We start from the raw sequence: 19,081 nt of genomic DNA on the forward strand, positions 1-19,081 counted from the left end.
GGTTTTTTTCCATGAGAACTACAGTTCTCATCTCAAATTAGTGACTTGCCTCTTAACCCATACTTATATACATTTCATTTCCATTATAAGACACTTAATACCCTTCTAGTGGTACATTCTAATCAACATAGTTTGAAAATCTTGATTTTTAAATAAAGCTTTTTATGTATTTAAATAAATAAAACCTGTTAATAATTTAACAGTTGAAGCACAATGTAGTAGCTACGTTGTTTTGTTTAAACTAGTTCACAGCTGTAGGAAAATGTTTGATTTTAAAACTATAACCAAGGTGAGACTGGACAGCTGTAAGCAGTGAAATACTAGAATACAGTGAACGAATAAATAAGATTTTTTTTTTTTTTTAATCAGTGGCCATTCATTATTTTGCTTTAAGGAACCTGAAAGAAATGCTCTTCTTTTTTTTTTTTTTTTTTTTTTGAGACGGAGTCTCGCTCTGTCACCCAGGCTGGAGTGCAGTGGCGCAGTCTCGGCTCACTGCAAGCTCCGCCTCCCGGGTTCACGCCATTCTCCTGCCTCAGCCTCTCCAAGTAGCTGGGACTACAGGCGCCCGCCACCACGCCCGGCTAATTTTTTGTATTTTTAGTAGAGACGGGGTTTCACCGTGGTCTCCATCTCCTGACCTCGTGATCTGCCCGCCTCGGCCTCCCAAAGTGCTGGGATTACAAGCGTGAGCCACCGCGCCCGGCCGAAATGATCTTCTTTAAGTTTCAAATGTTCTGGTAAATGTAGGCGTTTCTTAGTTTCCTCAATATCACCTTGAATTGCCGAAATAAGTGACTCTAAAGAATGAAAGTTCTTTCAGGTCTGAGGTAGCCAAGGATGGACACATTGAAGATCTCGCCACGGAAGTCCTCTTTGAAGATACCCATGATATGCGTTTCCATGGAGTTCTTTGTTTTCGTAGAGTATGGGTTCCATCCTATCCTCATGATCATCTTACAGACATCTCCACTTCCAGCACTGGCCCAACCATAACAAATGCCAGTGCATGCATCAGCTGGAAGAGTACTACTTGTTCAGGAAAGTTCGCTGTGGCCGTGCCCAGTGCTTGGATCCACAGCACCTGGCCTGGGTAGAAGTAGAGCAGGTGCCTCAGAATGCAATCTGCTCGCTCGGGCACGGGCTGTGGCCCAGTCCACGCATGGCTCAGAGCCCCGCACAAGGCCGTCCATCGGGGAACAGGGCGTGAACTCTGTGCTGGTACAGACGCCCACGACACGCGGTGGTGGGTGGTTCCCTCACGCTGCCGACCCCAGGAATAGTTTCTGAGGCAGCTGGACTAGGGAGGACTGTGACCTGCACCTGCTTCTCCCACACACTTCTCTGATGGGGGTCCCCAGGGACGACACCGATGGGAGCAGAGGCTTCTCAGGGATGATTTGGAGGAGGAAGACAGAAGCAACAGGTGGTCTTGGATTGTGTAAGTTCTACTGTATTGACGCAAATCTTGGATTCTTCCGAAACACCTCCATTTACACTGAATCAAACACGTATTCGCACAGCATCAGTTTCACCACGCCTGAGGCCCCGGTCGGGGCGAGGTTTGCCTAAGCGTGCTTGGCAAGACCGCGCGCAGCCAGCGATGTGCATGCGCACACCCGCATCCGCACACCCGCATCCGCACACCCGCATCCGCACATGCGCACACAGCCCAAACGCGTGCAGGCGCACAGTGCCGCCTCTCAGCCAACTGGGAAGTGAAGTGAGACCAGAGCCGGATGCCAGGCCAGTGAAAGTCCTGAACTGGCTGCTCCTGGCTCCAGAGAGGGCAGATTCATAGGGTATGTTGAGGTGAAATCCTGGATTTTAATCTGAAAGGGGCTGGGCGGAGACCGAACTACACCGGTCACGGTCAAGAGATCTTTATTGGAGGTATCTAGTGGCACCACGCAAGGAGAAGGAAGAGAAGAGAGAGAGGGCTGCTGCTGTGCTGGGTTTTATATCCCTTGGGCCTACGTGGATTGGGCTAGGGGCGGCCCCAAGGGAAGGCGGGAGATGCTTCTTTCTGATTGGCCCTCCTTTGGCGGGTTCAGACAGTGCCCGGTCAAGGAGGGGAGAAGAACCCGGAACCGGCCCCATCTTAAGGTACGGCGCCATTTTAAGGTACCCCATGTTACCTAACATAATCTGTGCTAAGTGACCTCTTTGATGGAGGTTTCAGGGTAAGGTTCAATCCTTACACTTCATGACAGCCCTAGCTCCCACCCCGGCCATCATCTTAGGACACGTCAAACGTCCTCTCCAACAACCACTACAATTCAGACATTTCAGATATTTAAGTTATTCCCCTTGGTGCAAACAAACTCAGCAATGGTGGTTATTGCCTCATCTAAAAAGAAACATTCTCTTCTCAATTAAACTCATTCTTGAGTATTCCAATCCAGTGACTAGGCAATTTTAATCATCTTCTCTAAACAAACAGAAATTTCCGCCAGATTATCAGGCCCACTTAACTTCCTGAAGCCAGTCCCTGAAGGAGCATCACCAAGTCTCCTGCTTAGACCACCGGGCTTGAGGCAGCTCTGGACACCTTGGGCACAGTCCGGGGGAGTCGGAGAAGGGGGCGGAGGGGCGCCACCTCCTTCTGCCCTCTGGGTCGCTCTGTGTCTCAGTCCCCTTCAGCTGGAGCCCTCCCACTGCTCTCATACACCTCATACTCAGATTTCCAACTCAAATCCTCTTCCCCCTCTCTGGCCAGGCCACAGGCTCTTTCTTGTCTTGGTGGAGCCACAGGTGTGTGACAGCTTGGTCTCCATTTGCCCACGAAACCCAGCCTCCTCCTCACTGGCCCCTCAAGTCCTGCTCTCCTCAAGACTTCTTTCCTGACTATCCTGCCCCCAGTCGACGTTACATCCCAACCTTACTCTCTTCTCCACCATCATTAAGGAAGGCTTTTCTTGCCTACCAGACAACAGGCTTCTTCCCCGGGCAATTTATTTTCCCTAGCTCAAAGGTTACCATTCACCCTTGGTGTTTATTGACATGATTTCACTGAACTACAGATGTAGCATGTGTGGCAGCTGGGGTGTGGGGGAGAAACAAAGGTGGCCTATACCATCTACATGTGACATTCCTTTTAGTTGTCCTTCCCAGTTCGTTTGTTTCTTTGTTCATGCATCAAACATTGCCCATTTATCATTTGTCTGGTATTGTGAAAGACATTGGACTAAAATAAGATAGATAAGACACAGTTTCTCCCCTCAGCCCCCAAGGAAGCTGGGAGTCTAGTAGGACAGTAGTTAGAGGTTCACAGCAGATAGGTACAATACAGTGTAGGGAGTGCAGTGATAAGGCATTATGGGAGTGACGCAGAGGGGCTCCGAACCTGGGTGGGGAGGAGGCTCAGCTGAACGTTGAAGGATGAGTAGGCAATAGTCAGGGGAAGGTGGGGGCGGGGGAAGGGAGATCAAGGGATAGTGATGTCGCAGGGAGAGGGAACTGCGGAAGGCACCATGACGTGTGCTGAGAACTGAGGATAGTTTGGAGTTGCTGGAACTGAGGTTTGAGGCAGAGAGTGGCAAGCGATGAGGCCAGAACTGCTCTAACTCTGGGGGATACCATACATACTGCAGTCGTCATGATAGGTAGCCCCTGTTGTGCACAATTTTTGTGGCCTTAGTCCATGGCCCTGAATGTGGCTGAGAGGTAAAACTAAGCTTGGTGATAAGGACTACAATCTGATAAGGGCTGAAGAACTTGAACTTTAGCCTCATGCTATCCCCAGGTGACTGGGCCCCCACCAGGCTGTGTCCCTCTGGACACCCATATGCTGGTCTTTTCCTTCTCACCCCTTGCTCCTTAGATCACAGGCTGTTAGAACTAGAAGAAACCTTAAATGCCATCAAGGGCAATCCCCTTCTTTCAACAAATAAAACAACACTAAAACAAATAAAGGCCCAGAAAAGGGATCGGGTTTCCAGAAGTCACATAGTCTGTGGTAAAATCTTCCAGGTCTGTTCTTCCCCCAGACCCACTTACCTACTGGCAATATCCCCAACGTTCACCCTGCCCCCCAACTTCTCTTGGTGTTTTCTTTCAGGCATTTGGATATGGCTGAGGTTGACTTGCCAAATCCCCTTCCTAAACCTTATGGTTAATGAATTGGGGGTGGGTCCTGGCAGTTGGACAATGAGGCCCTGGGAGAGTTTTATTGGGGAACTGTAGGAAATGCACTTCCTTCCTCTTCTGAGCAAACTTCCAGAAGTGCCAGGTGCTCCTGGATGTGTGGGAAAGACCTGCACGCAGCCACTGGGTAGAAATTCTCAAAGGAAGTTTGGAAGAAGGGGAGCCTTGGGAGACACACAAATGTAAGGCAGCAGAGCTCCCAGCTTTAACATTTCTCCTCACCCCTTTGGGAAAGACTGCCAGAGACACCTGTACAGCCTGGTGTGTGGTCTGGGGTGACTGTAGAGAGGGGCAGTCAAAGGAAGAGAGACTTTCCTGTTGCCACGTACTTGGTAGTGTCCTCGGGGTTGGGGTGGGGGGGCAAACACTTGGAATTTCAGGCCATGATCAGGGAGGGAGCAGTGGTCCCCCCACCCCGCCTCAGTGATGCTGGGAGGGCTGGAAGGAGCCCAGAATGCTCAGAAGCCCCTGGTGCCTGTGCAGCTGTAGGCCTGGGTTGCACATGTATCAGTTCTGTGTATCAACAACAGGTGTTTATCCTTTCTTCCTCTATTTTCTCTCCCCTTGATGTCAGGCTGTCCTGTGACTTGTTTTGGCCAATGGAATATGAGAGCAACACTAGCAGGAGCTTTAAGTGGGTTTGTGTGTTTTGGCTTCATCTCCTGAGCTTTACTGGTCATGAGGAGAGCTTGTCCTGAGTGTCTGCTAGAGCTTGTCTTGAGTGTCTGCTAGTCCCAGGACGAAGACCCACAGCCTGAAGTAGAGCCACATCATCTGATGTGCAGGCTATTGAATGAGAAATAAATACAATTGCCATCTGAGATTTCAGGGTTGTTTGTTAAGCAGCATGGTCGGAGCAAACCCTAGAATACAGTTATTTTGAGAAAGACTGAAAACACAAACGACCAGTGACTTAACACAAAAAGGTTTTCTTCTCTCATGTAAAAGTCCAAAGGTAGGCCATCCAAGGAGTCACCGAGACCCAGGACCCTTCCAGCTTTCAGTTTCACCCTCTTCAGGTTGTGGCCCTCATCTTCATGACCCAAAGTGGAGTGAGTGATCAGGGTCCACATTGTAGCCAGCAGCAAGGAAGACTGAGGGATGGCAGAAGGACATGCCTGTCCCTTTAAGGAGACTTCCTAAAAGTTTTACACCGGGAGTAATTTTGAAAATATTTAACGACCAGTAAGGCATGGGTTTCAGCTAATCAGAACGAATGCCAGATATAAACAACAGGTACATCTCTACCTGGGCATGTGGGGTAACTATCAGCCCTGATCACATCTTTCCATTTACAGATCTCATTGGCAGATATTAGTCACATGACCACACCTAGCTGCAAGGAAGGCTGGGAAGCATAGTCTTTACTCCAGACAGCCTTGGATCCAGACACAAGTTGGAGATTCTAGTATCGAGGGAGAAGGAGAAGGAGAGGGTATTTACAGTGGGACAGCTAGTGTCTCTGCTACGCAATTAAAGACACTTAGCGACCGGGCGTGGTGGCTCACGCCTGTAATCCCAGCACTTTGGGAGGCCGAGGCAGGTGGATCACGAGGTCAGGAGATCGAGACCATCCTGGCTAACATGGTGAAACCCCCTCTCTACTAAAAATACAAAAAATTAGCCAGGCGTGGTGGTGGGCGCCTGTAGTCCCAGCTACTCGGGAGGCTGAGGCAGGAGAACGGCATGAGCCCGGGGGGCGGAGCCTGCAGTGAGCTGAGATGACGCCACTGCACTCCAGCCTGGGCGACAGAGCAAGACGCTGTCTCAAAAAAATAAAAAAATAAAAAAGACACTTAGCAAAGCTCTTGGTACAGGTCCATAAGCCCTTTCCACAATTTTAAAAAGAATTTTCCAAGTTTCTCTGAAAACTTTTATGAAAAAGTATTTTCATAAATCATTAGTCAGCAGAATCTGACCTGATGTGTCTATTCCATTTGTTGTGAATATTCATACATTTTCTGCAGAAATATAATGTGGTGATTATGAGGTACTGCCCTGGATCCCTCTACATACATACAGTATATATACACATACACACATATGCATGTACACAGTATTACCTTTACAAAATCTAAAAAAAGTCTGAACTTGAAGCACGTTTGCAGGGTTTTGGATAAATCAGGTGATCATACATCCCAGTTTTACAATTATAGTCCTGGTGAAATTATTGATAGCTCCCCCACCCCTCCTTTTCACTTTCAAAATTGCCTGGTTTGCAATGATAAATTACATGGTCAACCTGTGGATAAGGGATTGTGAATCCGTACAAAGTTAAGCTCTCAATAAACGGCAGCAGTTATTACCATTCCCAAGTCAAGCTCTTATAGCGCCTATGTATATACAAGAATATACTAAAATTTTTTAAGGTAGCCATTCAGTTCCTCACACCTAAACAGTACCCTCATCCGCATTTTGGCTCCATTCTTTATGAATTGGCTTCCAAGACAGCGTGGCAGCCAGCTTCATCCCAGCTGCCTCTGGGTCACAGGCTTGGAAGTAGTGAGCACCAAATCAAGGCTGTTTTATTGAAGCAGGAAAAGGACTAGCGCATTTTGAATGTTGACAAGCTTTTCTTTATTTATGGTGAATTTAAAAATAGGCCTGGAGATGACTTTTTGCAGCTGAATTCTACATTCATGATACCCCCTTTCCACAGTAGAGATGTGGGGAACATTCGACTGGGAAGTCTGTTTCTTGATTTGAGGTTCTTCCTCCAGGTTCCACAGTCAGGAGCTCAACTCCTGGGACAGGCGCCAGTGTCTGTCTAAGCAGGGCCAGCCCTGAGCAGCACTGTAGAAGGTCCCTTTCTGTTCCCTCCTCCCTGCATTCCCTCACCATCCCCGCTCGACTTACCCTCTTCCAATTTCCCACGGCAAAGCACAGTGTGATATTTCCCAAACTTGGCTCATCTTCACTTGCATCTGGGGTTGTACGAAAACACAGATTGCTGAGCTCTGCCCCCAGGAAAGTGATTGAGGAGGCTGGGGCCAAGGCCAGGAATCTGAATTTTTAACTGTCCCCTTGGTGATTCTGAAGAGCCCCCTAGATCAAGAAACACTGGGCTGGGCATGGCGGCTCATACCTGTCATCCCAGCACTTTGGGAGGCCGAAGTGGGAGGATCACTTGAGGTCAGCAGTTTGAGACCAGTCTGGCCAACATGGTGAAACCCCGTCTCTACTAAAAATACAAAAATTAGCCAGCCATGGTGGCAGGCACCTGTAGTCCCAGCTACTTGGGAGGCTGAGGCACGAGAATCACTTGAGCCTGGGAGGTGCAGTTTGCAGTGAGGCAAGACCGCGTCACTGCACTCCAGCCTGCTTGACAGAACAAGACTCCATCTAAAAAAAAAAAAAAAAAAAAAAAGAAACACTGGCATAGTGCAATGAGCAAGGGCTTTGGAATTAGACAAAGCTGAGTTCAAATCCAGCTTCTGCCACTGTGGTCATGGGCCATTACTAAGCTTCTCTGAGTTTCAGTTTGCCCATCTGTAAAAGGTGAAAATTGAGTAAAAAAAAAAAATGTATATATATCGTTGTTGTTGTTTTGAAGGGTAGATTTTGCTCTGTTGCCTGGGCTGGTGTGATCAGCTCACTGCAACCTTAAACTCCTGGGCTCAAGTGATTTTCCCGCTTTAGCCTCCTGTGAGTAGCTAGGACTACAGGCACCTGCCACCATGCCTAGATAATTTTTAAAATTTTTGTAGAGAGAGATTCTCACTATGTTGCCAATGCTAGTCTCAAACTTCTGGCCTCAAGCAATCCTCCCGCCTCAGCCTCCCAAAGTGTTGGGATTACAGGTCTGAGGCACCACACTCAGCCAAAACAATGTATTTAAAGATCCTGAAACCATAATTGGCAGATTATAAGGACTCAATAAATATTAATTCCCCCCAAGTCCTGAATCAAAATAAAGCATAATTGATTAATAAGACAGCTGTGGGTTACTCTTCCAGAGAGACCAGCCCAGCATTTAAAGGGGGAGGGACAAAGTGTTAAGACCAAGAATCAATTCTCTCGATGGGTACAGTGGCTCAACACCCATAATCCAAGCACGTGGGGCCGCAGTGAGCTGTGTTTACACCACTGCACTCCAGCCTGGGCAACAGGCTGTCTCAAAAAAAGAAAAAAAAAAAAAGAAAAAAAAACAATGAATTATTCTCTAGACCTTGGTGGAAATGTTTGAGGGGAACAGGAGAGACCTTCCTAGCCCCTGTAAATTATACCTAAAGGATTTCTCACCTTTTTTTTTTTTTTTTTTTTTTGAGATAGAGTTTTGCTGTTGTTGCCCAGGCTGGAGTGCAATGGCATGACCTCGGCTCACTACAACCTCCATCTCCCAGGTTCAAGCAATTCTCCTGCCTCAGCCTCCCAAGTAGTTGGGATTACAGGTGCCTGCCACCATGCCCGGCTAATTTTTTGGTATTTTTAGTAGAGACGGGGTTTCACCATGTTGGCCAGGCTGGTCTCTAACTCCTGACCTCAGGTGATCTGCCCGCCTCAGCCTCCCAAAGTGCTGGGATTACAGGCGTGAGCCACCTCGCCCAGCCAATTTCCTATCTTAATGGAAAAATTTTAAAACCTTTACTGTTTATTTTTCCCTTCTTGCCAATAATCCTTTTCCTGCCCCTCATTTCAAAATCAGATTGGTCTGATTCTATCATGCCAAAACTACAGGTTAATCTTAGCTTATATTTTGTAGAATGACAGCCTGCGGGAGAAAGGCTGATTAAGTCTGTTTCTTCTGTCATGATCATAGTGTAGTCCTTATATGATATTTACTCAGCTCTCATTGGCTTGGGGCAGGGATGACAGGATGCAATGGTGAGCTATCAATCACTGATAATGGCTTTGGTAGGCTTTCATGATGGCAACAACCATGTTCCATGTCCTCTAAATTCATAGCTCCACATACATGGGATGAAGCCACAGGTGGAAGTGATTCTTGGACGAAGGTGGTGGAGAGGACTGTTTTTGGCATGAATGCTGAAGAGGTTTCTCCAGCTCTCCAATAACAACAAAAGCAGTTTTGTCTCCCATGTTGTTGTATGCAGCCAACAAATATTTATCAGTTACTTGCTTGATTTTACGTTTTTGTATATGCAATTTCTCTAAAATCTTTAGGAATCTAAAGTTCTTGGTTCTAGGAATCTAGTTCTTGGTTATGGAAGAGGGATAGAGGGGGAGAGATGAAGTGTGAGATTAGATAACATTTTATAGTTCAACTTTTACATTTCTGCTATATTGTTTGGCCATATGGCTTAATGAGAAAATATGGTCTTTGGAGTTTGACATGCTTGGTTTCAGATCTTGCCCCCACCATGCTGTTATTGAGGATAAACTCTCAGTGGCATATCACAGTGAAACTTTATCTCATCTAAGTTGTAATCTAGTGCAGGGGGCAGAAGGCAGGATGAAGGATGCTCTGCTCCATGTAGTCATTCAGGGATCCAAGCTCCTCCCATCTTCATCACAGGGCTCCATGGTACCCTGGGTCATCCAGAGAGTGATGTGAAAAAGGGAAGCGGAGGTTCATCTGCAAAGTCTTCATGGGCCAGGCCTGAAAGTGGAAAAAAATCACTTCTGTCCCCATTTCAGTGGCCAGAACTCAGTCATGTGGCCTGCCTAACTGCAAGAGAGCTAGGAAATGTAGTTGAGCATGTGTCTAAAAATGAAGAGAATGGATACTAATGAGCATTAGAAGGTTCTGCCACAGCTATTCATCAGCTTTGTGACCTTGAGCAAATGACTTCAACTTTCTTAGCCTTAGTTCCCTCATCTGTATAATGGGAGTAATACAGATCTCGTGGGACTGTTGTGAGACTTAGAGGAAATAGTATACATGACGTGCTTGATACCCAGTGCACCCTTCCCATTTTAAATATACAGATGAGCACTTTTTCCTTCCTCTGGGCAATCTCAAATATTGACTAGTTGAAAGTTGGCCTTCAGCAAACTTTTATCTCATTAGGGGAATATGGATCAGCACACACAGCTCCTATGCCCTGGGAGTAGAGGGTTGAGTTTGAGTGATCTTTCAAGGAGGCAGCAAGGTGGTCCCTGAAGCTTGAGGGAGTTTTTCTTAAGGTCTTTTCACAACATATGTGAAGGTTTTGCTGAGCTATTAACTGAATAATCAGGAACAGTTGTTCTTTAGTTACCTTGAGGAAAGTACCAGAAGAAAATGACTTCCGTGGCAGCACCAAGAATTTATGTTAATAGAAGGAAAAAAATCTGATGAAACTACTGGACTATTACCAAGACTTTGGAAAGAAGAATCTTTCCTTCTCTTGAGATCTTTAAGAAAAGGTCAGTTTCTTTTTTCTTCTTTTCTCCTCCCTCCCTCCCTTCCTTCCTTCCTTCTTTTCTCTTTCTTTGTTTTCTTCTTTCTCTCTTTCCTTCCTTCCTTCCTTCTTTCTTTCTTTCCTTCCTTCCTTCCTTCTTTTCTTTTCCTTCTCTCTCTCTCTCTCTCTCTTTCTTTCTTTTCTCTTTCTTTTTTTTTTTGACAGGGTTTGGCTCTGTTGCCCGGGCTGGAGTGTAGTGGTGTAATCTCAGTTCACTGCAAACTCGGCCTCCCAGGCTGAAGTGATCCTCTTGCCTTAGCCTCCTGAGTAGCTGGGACTACAAGTGCCACCATGCCCAGCTAATTTGTTTGTGTTTTTGTACAGACTGGGTTTTGCCATGTTTCCCCGGCTGGTCTCGAACTCCTGTGCTCAAGCGATCTGCCAAGTGCTAGGATTACAGGCATGAGCCACTGCTCCTGGCCAGAAGAGGTCAGTTTCTATATTTTGGGGTCATTCAGCACATTTCTGTTTAGGATCAGAAGAACGGGCTGAGGCTTCAGGGGCCACCTTCATCCCTCCTGTCCTTTCTCGGAGTGGTCCTTTTCTCCCTTCTTCAAGAAATGAGGCACCTAAGCCTTTGTGGCTGAGTTGACCTACCCCTTAGCAATCCTCTGAGGTTTGCTTTATAGGAACCTCCAGAATGCCTAACCCCTGATCGGGTTCCAGAACAATGTCCCAGAACATTCTGTGCACTTGACTGGCCATATCCAGTGAGAGCCAAGTTCAAGAGGGTCAGTGTAGGGAGATGTAAGGGGAGAGGAGAATAGTGAAGTGCTGTCATGGGAAGTAAGATATAAATAAAATGACCCTGTTTCCAAAGAGGCAGTACAGCCCAGAAGATCTGTTCTCAGGCGTGCACATTGTTGGGTGGTTTTGACAGGCCGTGGAGCTAAACCAGAGCTCAGCGTCAAGACAGGAGAAAGGAGGCACAGGCTTGGCAGCCAGATACTTTTTCTTCCTCTGCCTTCTGTTGGGTGGCTTAGAGGATGCACACGGAACCCAGACTGCGCTCTTTCCTCTGAATGACTTCCAGCCACATCCCTCCCTGACCCCAAACTGAAAGCCATTCTATTTTAATATTTCTCTTGGGAAGTAGATTGCAAAATTTCCCTAAGTCTTCCCGTAAGGGGAGCCTCTGATTTCCAGTAAATCCAGGGTCACATAGTTTTCTATATTCATTTGCATTTGGTTTGCATAAATTAGCATGCTACCAAGTCCTGGACTCTGAGTGAAAGCAAGCCAGGGAATTAATGCAAAAAGGCTCAAGCTTCTGCGCCCCTGGAAAATGGCAGAGGAAGACAGCTTCAGCTTCAGAGCGCACAGCACAGAGTTGTAAGAAACAGGTCTCATCCCCTTGGCCAGCAGATTTTCACCCTGAGCCCACTGAGAAACCTGCCAGGGGGTCCTCTGTTGTCTGGACCCTGAGGCTTCATCCTCAATGTGTTGGAGCCTAGGAGAGAGGATTAGAGTTATGCGGTAGGTGTGGGAGTTGTGTTTGATGGGATAGGAGTTGGATGAGGAGGGATCCTCAGTTTTGGATAAAGGCAAAAAGGCAAGGAAGCCAGGAAAAAGCAAGGAATTGGAATAAAGACAGAGTGTGGGAGAAAGAGAGTGAGCTGGGTACAGAGGTGGGAGCAGATGTAGGAGGAGGAGGACAGAGAATCTGACTCAGGATTGAGACAGCCCGTGGGAAGTGGATCCCTAGCGTAGGAACAGGAGAGAGCCAGAGAGGAGAGGTGAGAGGGGGCAAGAGTCAGGGGTTAAGTAGAGGCAAGCCCGCAGGCAAGCACTGCATGGCTAGTTGAGAATGGAAAGGGGATGTGGTGATCCAGGAAGTTTCTGTTTGTTTTTTTTTTTTTTCTTTTTTTTTTTTGAGACGGAGTCTCGCTCTGTCGCCCAGGCTGGAGTGCAGTGGCGCGATCTCGGCTCACTGCAAGCTCCGCCTCCCGGGTTCACGCCATTCTCCTGCCTCAGCCTCTCCGAGTAGCTGGGACTACAGGCGCCCGCCACCACGCCCGGCTAATTTTTTGTATTTTTAGTAGAGACGGGGTTTCACCGTGGTCTCGATCTCCTGACCTCGTGATCCGCCCGCCTCGGCCTCCCAAAGTGCTGGGATTACAAGCGTGAGCCACCGCGCCCGGCCGGAAGTTTCTGTTTAAAGGCAGAGAGTGTATGGTCAGGCAGTTTCCCCAGGGGCTGTATCTATTTTCTTGTTTGTTCGTTTTTTTTGTTGTTGTTGTTGAAACAGAGTTTTGCTCTTGTTTCCCAGGCTAGAGTGCAACGGTGCAATCTCCACTCACCGCAACCTCTGTCTCCCGGGTTCAAGCAATTCTCCTGCCTCATTCTCTTGGGTAGCTGGGATTACAAGCATGCGCCATCACTCCCAGCTAATTTTGTACTTTTAGTAGAGATGGGGTTTCTCCATGTTGGTCAGGCTGGTCTCCAACTCCTGACCTCAGGTGATCCGCCCAGCTTGGCCTCCCACAGTGCTGGGATTCCAGGCACGAGCCACTGCGCCCAGCCTGTTTCTATTTTCTTTTGCCAGGCAGGTTATGTTAGACTGGGGCTTCCTGCTGGGGTCTGTCCTGGGACTGTCTGAGGTGTCACAAAGGGCCCACGGGTACAGATGACAGATTTGAAAGTGACTCCAGGCGCAGCAGGTGACAGCAAGATGGGACTCCAAGTTCTTTTTCTGGAAATTACAAGCTGCTCCACTACCCACACATGTAGCTCATTCTCCCTGTGGCCGAGACACTCCTGTGCCTGAGGGAAAGGCAATGCCTGCGGCAGAAGCAGAGCGGTCCCGCAGCCGGGGGAGAGAGTGGCACCTAGTATGGTACCCAATGCTCTAAGGCATGGAGCTTATTGACTGCTGACTGTAGACCAGCCACTCACCACAGTGTAGGTTGGAAGTCTTCTAAGGCCGTGCATTTTGCAGAGTTAGCCCATGGTGGGGCCAGGAGTGTGGGCTCCAGTGTCACCCCCTTGGGATTTAATCCTGGCTCCACCTCTGGGGGCCTTGGGTAAGTTCTTGTAACTCCTCTATGCCTCAGTTTCCTCATCTGTAAAATGGGAACAATAATGCCTACTTCATAGAGTTGTGGGGAAAGAACTAAGCACGATAATCCCTGTAGAGTTCTTAGAAGAGTGGCTGGCAGAGAGGAAGCACTCAGTAGAGGCTATGATGACACATGGCAGCCCTGATAAGATGCAATAGAAAGATTGCAGAGCTTGGAGAGAAACACCGGATGGGCCCCCAGTTGCTTGGCTCCGTGCCCAATCTGGCAGCTGCTCTTACAATTTCAACTTCAGTTGCTGCAGCCACGGCAGCACGCTGTGTGGATGAGGGCCAGGTTCAGGCTCTGGCCAACCACAGGTTGGGAAATGACACTGTTAGCTGATGATGTATCATCTGGTTTAATGATGTTTCTTCCTGTTTGAAGTTTTCCTTTCCTTTTTTAGGGGAGTATAAGGGAAAGAAATTGCGCCTTCCTTTCTTTGGAGAGAAGGTATCCATGAGCTGGAAGGAGGGACCCTGGCTCGAAGAAAGGCCCAGGCCCCTCCATAACTCGTTTCTACCACTCCCCTTCGAGGGCCCCTGGGGAAGGTTGGTCAGTCTTGAATCTGTGGCCAGGAGAAACCAAAAATCCTTAGTGGGGTTTCCCCCTGTCCTAGGCCTCCTGTCAGAGCTAGCGGAGATCTGCTGGAAGGAGGCCGGGAGGAGGGGATGTACGGATGCCATCATGCCTGGATGGAGGACCAGAAGGTCTTTATAACAAGTATTTGTGGAGCTCCTAATATGTGCCAAACTGTGGTAGACCTGGATAGCCAGAAACACGGCCCTAAAGGAGGTTGCAACTCCCCTAAAGGAGGTTGCAGGCTGTACCAATTAAAATAATTATTTCAGTCCCTTCTTATCAACAGAGTCATCCATGGAGACTATTTCTCCCCCTGCCCCAGGCACACAGAAGCCTTGAGCCTCTCACTGTGGCCCCACGGTGACAGCACACCTAGGTGGCACTCTCAGCTTATCACTGATTTGCAGAGCTGCTGTCTTGCAGCTAAAAGCAATGTGCTGGTGGATTTTAAAAAAAAGTTCTGAGAGGCTTTTTAGAAGGTCATTCTCCACATCACTAACTATTCAGATTCCGGAGCACGGTGCCAAGCCCCTCCATTAACTGCAGCCTTGCTCTTCCTCTCAAGATCCAGCCACTAATGCTATGGGATGGCTGGTGGCCCCACTTGGGCTCCCCCAACCCCCACCTCGAGCCCTGGCTTCCGCCTGTTTGGAGCTGTTATCAGAGGAAACAGACTTGAACATGACGGAGTTGCTGTCTCTTGGACCTGACCAGAGAGTTGTGTTTTCTTGGCCTATATCACCTCAGATTTATCCTCAGCCTGACCGCAGTCATTATCAGCTAAATTCACCATCTCTAGATGCCCAGGAGATTTCAAAAGTGGCCTGTAGGCTGCCAGTTGGTGTTAAGAGTTCAGAGAATCCCTGGACTTCAGCATTAGAAAGGAGCAGCTGCTGTGTCGGGGGTGTCAGGGGCTGCATGCAGGGGCTGTTGCACTGATCCCAACTTGCTCCATTCACAAGCCCCTCATCCATCTCTGAAGACTGGGACCAAAGCCAGGGCTGGGGCAGGCCTCTCTGGGCACAGGGGCCTGTTAGCATTGGTTTCATTCCTTCACCAAGAGGCCTAAAGACATTAGAATGATGAGGCAATTAATGTGAAAGGGAAACAAGCGGCTTTAGTTCCAGGCATTTGAAACTGAAAGGAAGCTGTTGACATTCTTTGAGACCCACTCTAGGCTATGATTTATGCGGTGCTAGCCAGAACTCTGCTACTGACTTGAAGTAGGACCTTGGGAAAGTCCCTTCTCTAGGCCTCAACTTCCTCATATGTAAAAGTGCATCTGGGATTAGTCAAGACCCTTCCAAGCCTGACATGCTACGGTCTAAGTGTCCCAGTAATCTCTCTGTCACCCAGGGATCAAAGATTTACGGATGTGTAGGAGAGATGGGGAGGAACGGACTAAGACATGTCCTTGTGAGTTTAGTTAACTAAAAGACTGGGGGAAAGAAAGGGAAGTAAGAAAATAAAGTGAAAAGGTGGAAGAAGGCAGAGTGTAAAAGAGGGAGATAAGGAAAGTGCAAAAGATAGAGATATCTGCTGCAATTTCTCAGTACTCTTCAGATACATCCTGGCCAGGTTTACTTTCTTAGGGGCAGGGTAGATTGTGAGGGTGTGGAAAATGGTATTTTTTTCAAAGAGAGTCACAATAGTATTGCTATCTCACATGCTCTTATACAATGTGATCTTGCCATTTCTCTACCAAGATAAATGCAGTCTAGTTTCTCTCCCTTTAAATCTGAGCTGGCCTTAAGACTTGCGTGAACAATAAAATGTGGTGGAAGTTATCCCAAGTGACTTCTGAGGCTTGGTCAGAAGCAGCTTTCCCTTAGTTACTTTGAGACATTTGTTCTGAGGGAAGCCAATCTGACTACCTGAGGCCATTGTGCTGGAGAAGCCACACATTGGCTTTCCTGTTGACAATCCTAGCTGAACCCTGCCTTCTAATCATTTCCCTCAAGGCTTATCAAATAAGTGAGTGAAGCTATCTTGGACTCTCCAGACCAGCCCATGCTGCAGCTAAGTGTTACTGATCAATTTCACTTTATACCACAAGGAGCAGAAGAATCACCTGGCTGAGCCCTACCCAAATTGCTGCTGTGTTTGTGCCTAGATTTTTTTATAAAACAAAACACACTGGAACAGGATGGTAGGAGATCTTTTTGTTTTTATTTTTTAAACCCTTTTTTCAAACAGCAATGAAAAATCCTTAAAAATGTATAAATAAGACTTCAAGATTTTAGAGGTGTGAAATTTCAAAAGAAATCTGGAGGCTTGGCGCGGTGGCTCACGCCTTTAATCCCAGCACTTTGGGAGGCTGAGGCAGGCGAATCACGAGGTCAGGAGATCGAGACCATCCTGGCTAACACAGTGAAACCCCGTCTCTACTAAAAATACAAAAAATTAACTGGGCATGGTGGCAGGCACCTATAGTCCCAGGTACTCAGGAGGCTGAGGCAGGAGAATGGCATGAACCTGGGAGGCGAAGCTTGCAGTGAGCCAAGATCGTGCCACTGCACTCCAGCCTGGGTGACAGAGTAAAAAAAAAAAAAGAAAAAAAGAGAGAGAAATCTGGAAGCCAACTTTCAATTTGCCCATTAAGGACTTAAGTACAAAACTACCATCTTCTATAGGTCATCATATTGTTTTCGCTTTTGTTTGAGACAGAGTCTCACTCTGCCACCCAGATTGCAGTGCAGTGGCACAATCTTGGTTCACTGCACCCTCCCCCTCCCAGGCTCCCAAGTAGCCAGGAATACAGGTATGCACTACCATGCCCAACTAATTTTTAATTTTTTTTAGTAGAGATGAGGTCTCAGTGAAGCAGTGTTGTTGTCTGCGGTAAATACCCAGGTTCATCATCTCGAGCCAAGAAGATTAAGGACATGAACACACACGAAGAGTAAGTTTAGGAGCAGAGGTTTAATAGGCAAAAGAAAGAGAAAGGAGAACAGCTCTCTCCCTTGAGAAAGAGAGGGGCTCCCAAAGGGAAAAACCCAGCCTGCGGTGGACTACACCCAATTTTATAGGCAGGCTTGAGAAGGCAGTGTCTGATTTATGTAGGGTTCACAGATTGGTTTGACCAGTATGATGTTTACATAGTATTCGGGGAAGGCTGCACGCCCCACCCTAATCTTATTATGTAAATGGGGTCTTTGCCTGGCTGGCGCCATATTGTCTTCTCCTTACTGTACATGTGGTTTGACAAAGGGAAGGGAAGATGGAGCTGCCATTTTGAACATGCCTAGTCCCAGGTAGCCTTTTCCTGTTGGCACAACTGCTAGCATTCACCTGTACAAGCTTCCAGCTTGCTTATCTATGTCTGCAGCTCGATTTTAGAGGCTGCTCTTTGTAGAAAAAAAAAAAAAACTATTTTAGGACTGCTTTTCATGAAAAGGAAAACCTTGCCAAGGACTCCCAGACCCTCACTATCTGCCTAAGTAATTTCTTCTTAACTCCTGTGTCATTACTATATTGCCCAGGCTGGTCTCAAATTCCTGGGCTCAAGTGATCCTCCCACCTCAGCCTCTCAAAGTGCTAGGATTACAGGCATAAGCCACTGTGCCCAGCCATATTGTATTTTTTAAAGTACATTTTATCATGAAAAAGGGAGAAAAGGTACTACATCCTACCAGAATGGCTAAAATGAAAGAGATAAACACTATCAAATTTTGACAAAGATATGAAACAACCAGAACTCTCATATATGCCTGGTAGCAGTGTAAAATGGCATAGCCACTTTGGGAAATAGCTTGGTAGTATCCACTAAAGCTGAAAATATGCATATATTCAATTCTATTCTTAAGTATATACCCTACAAAAATTTATGAGCATTTTTTTTTTTTTTTTTTTTTTTTTTTTTTTTTTTTTGCTCCAGTCTAGGGAGAATCAGTGATGTTTTAGTATCCACAAAGTGGAAATAACCCAAATGCCCATCAACAGCAGAATGAAATTGTACTATATTCACACCATGGAATGTTGTATAGCAAAGAGAATAAATGAACTATTACCAGAAAAGACATGGACAAATCTCATAAACATGATGCTGAAAGAAACCACAGTCAAAAAAGTACATTATTATGTGATTCCATTTATATATAGTGGGAAAAGGAAGCAACATTAATTTATGGTGTTAGAAGTTAGGATAGTGGTTACCCTTAGGGGTAGTGACTGAACGAGAACATGAGAGGGGTATTGGGGGTGCCATGATGTTTTGGTTCTTCATCTGGGTGCTAGTTGCATGGGGTTGCTCACTTTATGAAATACCATTGAGTGGTATGCTTTTGACCTGTGCACTGCTCTGCATGTGTGTTATACTTCAAAATAAAGTATTAAGATACAGGAGGAAGGACATAGCCTCAAAGCAAAGGACAGTTTTTTGTTGTTGTTGTTTGTTTGTTTGTTTTATTTTGTTTTGAGACAGAGTCTTGCTCTGTTGCCCAGGCTGGAGTGCAGTGGCGGGATCTCGGCTCACTGCAACTTCTGCCTCCCCAATTCAAGCAATTCTCCTGTCTCAGCCTCCCGAGTAGCTGGGATTACAGGCGTGCACCACCAGACTGGCTAATTTTTGTATTTTCAGTAGAGACAGGGTGTCACCATGTTGGCCAGGCTGGTCTTGAACTCCTGACCTCAGGTGATCTGCCTGCCTCAGCCTCCCAAAATGCTGGGATTACAGATGTGAGCCACCATGCCCTGCCAGAACAAGTCTTTAAAAACTAAATTTAACTTTATGAAAAGTTTTACGAAAAATGTACTATATGGGTCCACATTTTCCTCATCTCTCCTTGAAACAGTGTAAATTGCTTTAAGACAAGGTTCTGGGGCTATGCTAATGTCAGTGGGAAAAGAAAACAGGGGTGACAAGATTGGCATCAACCGATGCTGTGAGGAACAGGCCAGCTCTTTAAGGAAGGTGCCTCTCTGCTGCTCCTGGCTTCTGCACTCATGGTTCAC

General features: G+C 46.9%; 1 long non-coding RNA gene and 1 pseudogene across 1 annotated transcript; one reads left to right on the plus strand and one right to left on the minus strand.

The window, feature by feature from the left end:
* Positions 1-365: 365 nt before the first annotated feature.
* Positions 366-1,653, minus strand: LOC116457949 (riboflavin kinase-like; annotated as a pseudogene).
* A 13-nt stretch (positions 1,654-1,666) lies between these two features.
* LOC131381843 (uncharacterized) lies at positions 1,667-18,141 on the plus strand. Its single transcript, XR_009210831.1, has 3 exons — positions 1,667-1,802; positions 5,445-5,581; positions 18,006-18,141. It is a non-coding gene; the product is annotated as an uncharacterized LOC131381843 (long non-coding RNA).
* Positions 18,142-19,081: the final 940 nt, after the last annotated feature.

Source organism: Hylobates moloch, unplaced genomic scaffold, assembly GCF_009828535.3.
Source record: "Hylobates moloch isolate HMO894 unplaced genomic scaffold, HMol_V3 SCAFFOLD_18, whole genome shotgun sequence".
NCBI lineage: Eukaryota > Metazoa > Chordata > Mammalia > Primates > Hylobatidae > Hylobates > Hylobates moloch.